At 41.5% G+C, this 6,296-nt stretch overlaps 1 protein-coding gene across 2 annotated transcripts in view; it reads left to right on the top strand.

Annotated features, from left to right (window-relative positions):
* Positions 1 to 5,457: 5,457 nt before the first annotated feature.
* Positions 5,458 to 6,296, top strand: part of dscama (Down syndrome cell adhesion molecule a) — a 222,492-nt gene continuing 221,653 nt past the window's right edge. For both annotated transcript variants that reach the window (XM_031808380.1, XM_031808379.1), the window contains exon 1: positions 5,458 to 6,296. This exon is cut by the window's right edge and continues 66 nt beyond it. The gene's annotated coding sequence lies outside the window, so the exon portion shown is untranslated.

Below are 6,296 nucleotides of genomic sequence, written 5' to 3'. Positions count from 1 at the left end.
TCAACACCATAGTGCCCTCAAAGCTCATCAATAAGCTAAGGACCCTGGGACTAAACACCTCCCTCTGCAACTGGATCCTGGACTTCCTGACGGGCCGCCCCCAGGTGGTAAGGGTAGGTGACAACATATCCACCAGGCTGATTCTCAACACGGGGGCCCCTCAGGGGTGCGTGCTCAGTCCCCTCCTGTACTCCCTGTTCACTCATGACTGCACGGCCAGGCACGACTCCAACACCATCATTAAGTTTGCTGAAGACACAACAGTGGTAGGCCTGATCGCCGACAATGACGAGCTAGCCTATAGGGAGGAAGTCAGAGACCTGACCGAGTGGTGCAAGAACAACAACCTCTCCCTCAAAGTGATCAAGACAAAGAAGATGATTGTGGACTACAGGAAAAGGAGGACTGAGTACCCCCCCATTCTCATCGATGGGGTTGGAGTGGATTAGGTTGAGAGCTTCAAGTTACTTGGCATCCACATCACCAACAAACTAACATGTTCCAAGCACACCAAGACCGTCCTGAAGACGGTACGATAAAACCTATTTCCAATCAGGAGACTGAAAAGATTTGGCATGGGTCCTCAGATCCTCAAAAGGTTCTACAGCTGCACAATCGAGAGCATCCTGACCGCCTGGCATGGCAACTGCTCGGCCTCCGACTGCAAGGCACTACAGAGGGTAGTGCGTACGGCCCAGTACATCACTGGGGCCAAGCTTCCTGCCATTCAGGACCTCTATACCAGGCGCTGTCAGGGGAAGGCCCTAAAAATGTTCAAAGACTCCAGCCACTCTAGTCATAGACTGTTCTCTCTGCTACCGCACGGCAAGCGGTACTGGAGCGCCATGTCTAGGTCCAAGAGGCTTCTAAACAGCTTGTACCCCCAAGTCATAAGAATCCTGAACATCTCATCAAAAGGCTACCCAGACTATTTGCATTGCCCCCCCCCCCTTTACACCACTGCTACTCTCTGTTGTTATCATCTATGCATAGTCACTTTAATACCTCTACCTACCTCTACCTACATGTACATATTACATATTACATTGACTCTGTACCGGTACCCCCAGGATATAGCCTCGCTATTGTTATTTTACTGCTGCTCTTGAATTAATTGTTACTTTTATTTCTTACTTTTTTTTGTTGGTATTTTTCTTAAAAGTGCATTGTTGGTTAATGGCTTGTAAGTAAGCATTTCACTGTAAGGTCTACTACACCTGTTGTATTCGGCGCATGTAACAAATAACATTTTATTTGATTTGGTTGTCTTCTATCAAAGACTGTAAGATGGGTTGGGGTTTAATTGTGGTTTTAATATTATCAAGATACTTGACCTTTGAGTTTTCACTCAAGGGGCAAACTCCATATTACCATGAGGGAGGAGTATGAATACCAAATTATTATTTTTTCAAATGGTCATTTGTTACTGTATGTTTTGATGGTGAGTTCACTGAGGCCTACACTGACTGTTCCATCAACATCACACTTCTCACATGCTTTTGGTCTATCCTAATCACCCAGACATGAGCGAACATCTACTGCAGTGTTGTGGTAAAGCCTGTGTACTTGCGTCTTGACGAGTGCATGTCACAATGTAGGCTCTTTCGGATATCGTGTCTCCGTATTGAGTGCCTTGAACAGGCTCGCTGTTGCACTCACATTTTATTTACCATAATAGATGGATAGTGCAACTAGCCTCAAATCAGCCTTCTCCCTCCCTAGCTGTCTCGCTCGCTCGCTCTCTATCTCTCTCTCTCGCTTTCTCTCTTCCTTTCACCATCCCCCTTTTATCTGTCTGTATCTCTGAGCCATTGTTTTGGACAACAAAGGGATGGTGAAACAGAGATTCTGCCATTTTCTTTCTTTCTGTGGCGCTGTGGAAGCTCAGGGAGAACAAGCCGCTCCTGCAGGGAAGTATGGAATACAGTCACCTGACACACAGTAACACCAACAAGACAGCTTTTGTTATTGAAATTTTATAAGAGAACATCATGGAATATTGAGAACACAATACAAATGCACATACCATAACAGTTGTGATTTGGGAGAAGCTTGGAGATTTGGTATCACAGGAAATTAAACAAACTCTGTCAAAAGCCATGTGCAATTGAATGACATGATGTAGTGAAAACCGCGTCCTTGTTTCAAATAATTTGTAAAAAAGTTACTTTAATCTGTTCATGTATTTTCAAATTTATACATTTTCAGCTTCTGTACTGAAACTAGCTGGATGCTGATTGTCTGTATGGATTTTGTGTTGACTAGATCATTGCCACAATATAAGATCTAGAGCCATAATACCTTTGATTTCATCTTAACCTCCTCATAGCAAATCATGTGGCAAAACTAAGGATTAGAGACCATGGGATTATGACCATTCAGACATTGATTTTAAAGCTGATCTCCTTATACCCAAACAAACCACTGGGATTAAAGCCACTGACTAAAATAACCTTTGCTGTTTCATTTGACTTCAGATGAATATATGATTCATGAAACATATGCACAAAATTGATGAGAAAGGTGGGTAAATCAGGTCAAATCTTTAGCTAATTCACATTATCATTACAACAGAACAAGAAATAAATTGTTATACCATTCACAACTATTTGAGAAATAATACATATTTTAAGGATGATAGGCCTATTAATGAAAAAGACAAAAAACATTATAAATGTAACAATAGACTGATAAACAAAGATAAATGCTAATAATAAGTGGTCAAACAATCAAATTCTCTGAGAAAATGCTTAATATTGTTAACAGCTTCTGCTAAATGACTAAAATGTAAATGTAAGAAAGCTGCCATATTTGGAGAGCTAAGCTGTTGAGCGATTGGTGAGAGCTTCAGAGCTACAGTATTCAATAACCTGTTTTAATAATCCAGTTGAAAAGGCTAGTGGGTGTTGAAAATGGCAGGCATGCAGACTGCAGAGAGACCAGTGTCTGTAGAGAGACAGGCAGCCCAGCCTGGTGTCATAGACTAGGCGTAACATAGAAAATGTAAATTTGGAACACTTAAATTAGTATGATATGTTATGTTTGGTATGGTTATGTAACTACTTACTATTGTTTAGTTACTTTGCAACTACATAGCATGTTAGCTAACCCTTCCCCTAGCCCCAACGTTAATGCTTTTAGCTAACCCTTCCCCTAAACCTAACCCTTTAACGTAACTCCTAACCTTAACCATAACCCCTAACACTAACTGCTAACCCTAATCCCTAACCTAGCTAACGTTAGCCACAACAAATTAGAATTCATAACATTTCATATGTTTTGCAAATTTGTAACATATTGTACATTTAAAACATTTGTAATATATTGCATGTTTTGAATATTCGTTACATTATAATTCATAACATATCGTACGAAATGAATGATGGACATTGACAAATTAATACATATCATACCAACATAACATACTAATGGGTGTCTCGGATTTACGTACAGCATAATAGGAAATGCTCTGAGACCAGGTTGCCGAGGCAGCCAGGAGCAGGCAGAGAGGACTGGAGCTGTGCAGATCACCAAGAACAGCGCCATAACTGGATGAACGACACACACACCCCTCACTGGAGAGAGCGAGAGAGAAAATGACAATAACAAAAATCAACACTGCTCAATCACAAATAGTTTTAAAAAGTACAATCATGTAGACTACACAGCGTATTAGTGTCCATTTGAAGACCTCCTTGCATTCCGTCTTGGTTGGGAGGATTGAAGACAGGCTTAATGTTAATCATATGTCTTATTTTGGTCTGGGTGGCCACAGGCACAGCACACACTGCATGGCTAGTGACAGACAGGCCTTGTATTCCTAGTGCAGTGCATGTACAGGTCTGATGTGGATGCTAAGTATATGAGACAGAGGCTGCATTAGGCGGAGAGTGCTGCAGTTTGACTGGCCCACTAAACAGAACAAAGACACTGGCAGGCCAGGATGACAATACATATACAGTCTCCCTGCTCTAGGGTAGACTCCTGATACTGATTACATAATTAAATAGAACCGTGTATTATATATCTCTATTATGTTACTGAAATCACCATTATCATACTATATATTTTTTTTATTTAACTAGGCAAGTCAGAACAAATTCTTATTTACAATGACTGCCTACTCTGGCCAAACCAGGACAACACTGGGCCAATTGTGTGCCGCCCTATCATGGCATTATGTGATACAGCCTAGAATCTAACCAGGTACTGTAGTGACACCTCTTGCACTGAGCTGCAGTGTCTTAGACCGCTGCGCCACTCGGGAGCACAAATATATCATAACACTTGATTATAGAAAAGAGTAGACCGAATAGAATATAAAATATCCATGTGATAAACAATGCACTACTGGCATAACTACATTGTTTCATTTTGTATAGCGTAAAATAACTCTTATTCACATCAAAGGAATATTCATGTAATGGAAAGTAGTGTAATCCTGAGTGTCAGAATGATGTCTACTCTCTTAGTACTGGTCTTTCATATAATAACCTTTTGAAGCAATCCCAGAGGTTCAATTAAAAAGCATTGCGCATGGTGCTAATCTGTTGTGAGGATTGAGTGGTTGTCTCTGTGTCAGAAATACACAGAAAACATGCTCAAACTTAAAACCCTTGTAAGCCATGTATTTCAAATAATTTTTATATTACAAACCATGCAGGCCTATTTTTCCAGATCACAGTTCGTAATTGCTGTATAGGCCTAACCATGTTGTTGCACATTATAGGCTAGGCCTAAATGTATGTATATATTAGGCTATACATCTATTTTCATTACTGTTTGATTATCTTGACAAATCAAAATATGCCATTTAGTTTTAGTAAATTACATTCACATGGCTATTTGTATTTTAACATTACTGCATTTGCATTGTGTTCAATATGTTGGCTTGCAGCTTTGAAATGAATTTTTCACGAACCTCAAAACTTGACAGGAGGGAAACCACGGGAAGATGTGCAGCACGTGACAAAAGAAAACAGTATTTTTTTTGCTGGTGATAATGAGGCTGAGGTGAGTCGACTGAGGCTATGGCACTTCGACAACATTAACATGCCGCAGTAGAGGCTATTCTTATCCAACCATTCACCGACCATTTTGAGCGTGTAGTTGGCTAGGCTGACGGCTGGTAGATTGGATACATCTCCTGTGTGGTCTCCCTAGTCACACGAGCAGGGGTTCCTGACATGGCTGCAGTTGACGCCCCTGGTGCGAGGAAGGCCGCTGCTCATATTTGTCAAGGTCAATTAATAAATGCAGTCAAAGGCTGGCTGAATCCCAACACGCCCGCGGGGCTCATAAATTATACAGAAAACACATTAAAGGACATGACTTGATGTCTTCACATTGAGATCATTTAGATTTTTTCCGGGGCTGGAGTGGATTAGAATAATCATTGGGCTAATAATCACTTGATTATTTTAACGTAGGCAATATTAATTTATTTGACCCTGAATGGACACCTTGGTATCCTGTCTCTCATAAGGAGTGGAGACAAGCCCCTGCATGAAATCTAGCGCTCAGCTGAAGGGATGGAGAGGCGAGCTGCTGCACCTTTAAGGCAATGAAGAAGAAAAGCGGCTGCGGAGGAGGCGAGGGTTATTCCATAATGCTCTGAGCCAGGGAAGGTTAGCGCAGGGACCAGTGTGATTTGTACGGCTGCGGGAAGATGCGTGTGCTTGTTGCTTGTTGGATGGAGAGAGGCGGTGAAAATGAAATTTGTTTTCACTAGGCTTCAGCCAACAACTATTGCCTCCTGCTTAAAAATTCATACGTTCTTTTTTTCCAAATCCAACTTTATGATTTTGGTCACTGGAAACTTTTTTTGATTCATTATTTATTCATAGGTGTTTTCATTCTTTTGAAATTCGAATTTTTAACTTCATTCTTTATTTTCTTTGGGAATTCCACCTGTGCACATTGCGTTTAACCCTCCTCGTGTCGCGTCTTCAACCTCCAGTCTCAGCAGCACTCACCTGGACCGGAGCTCAAGAAGGCGAATCCCGCAGAGTATCGCGCCCAAACCCCGGGAAGGCTGCACTAAGGCACGGCGTTGCCACTTCAAGGGAGACGTAGGCCTACAGTTCGATCTCAGCTCTTACCAAAACACAATCACCAGAAGCTCATACCTCCTCTTCCCAACCTAGAGAGAGAGAGAGAGCGAGAGAGAGAGAGAGAGAGAGCGAGAGAGAGACTGATTTGTACAGACCATCGTCCATTGCTATTGACATATTGAAGAAATATAAAGAACATCTAAGGAAGAAAGTGTGTGGAGTGAAAATAAGAAAAAGCATAGC

The sequence above is a fragment of the Oncorhynchus kisutch genome, linkage group LG28 (assembly GCF_002021735.2).
Source record: "Oncorhynchus kisutch isolate 150728-3 linkage group LG28, Okis_V2, whole genome shotgun sequence".
Taxonomy (NCBI): Eukaryota; Metazoa; Chordata; class Actinopteri; order Salmoniformes; family Salmonidae; genus Oncorhynchus; species Oncorhynchus kisutch.
Note: the sequence above shows the minus strand (reverse complement) of the source record. Positions and strands in the feature narration are given on the sequence as shown.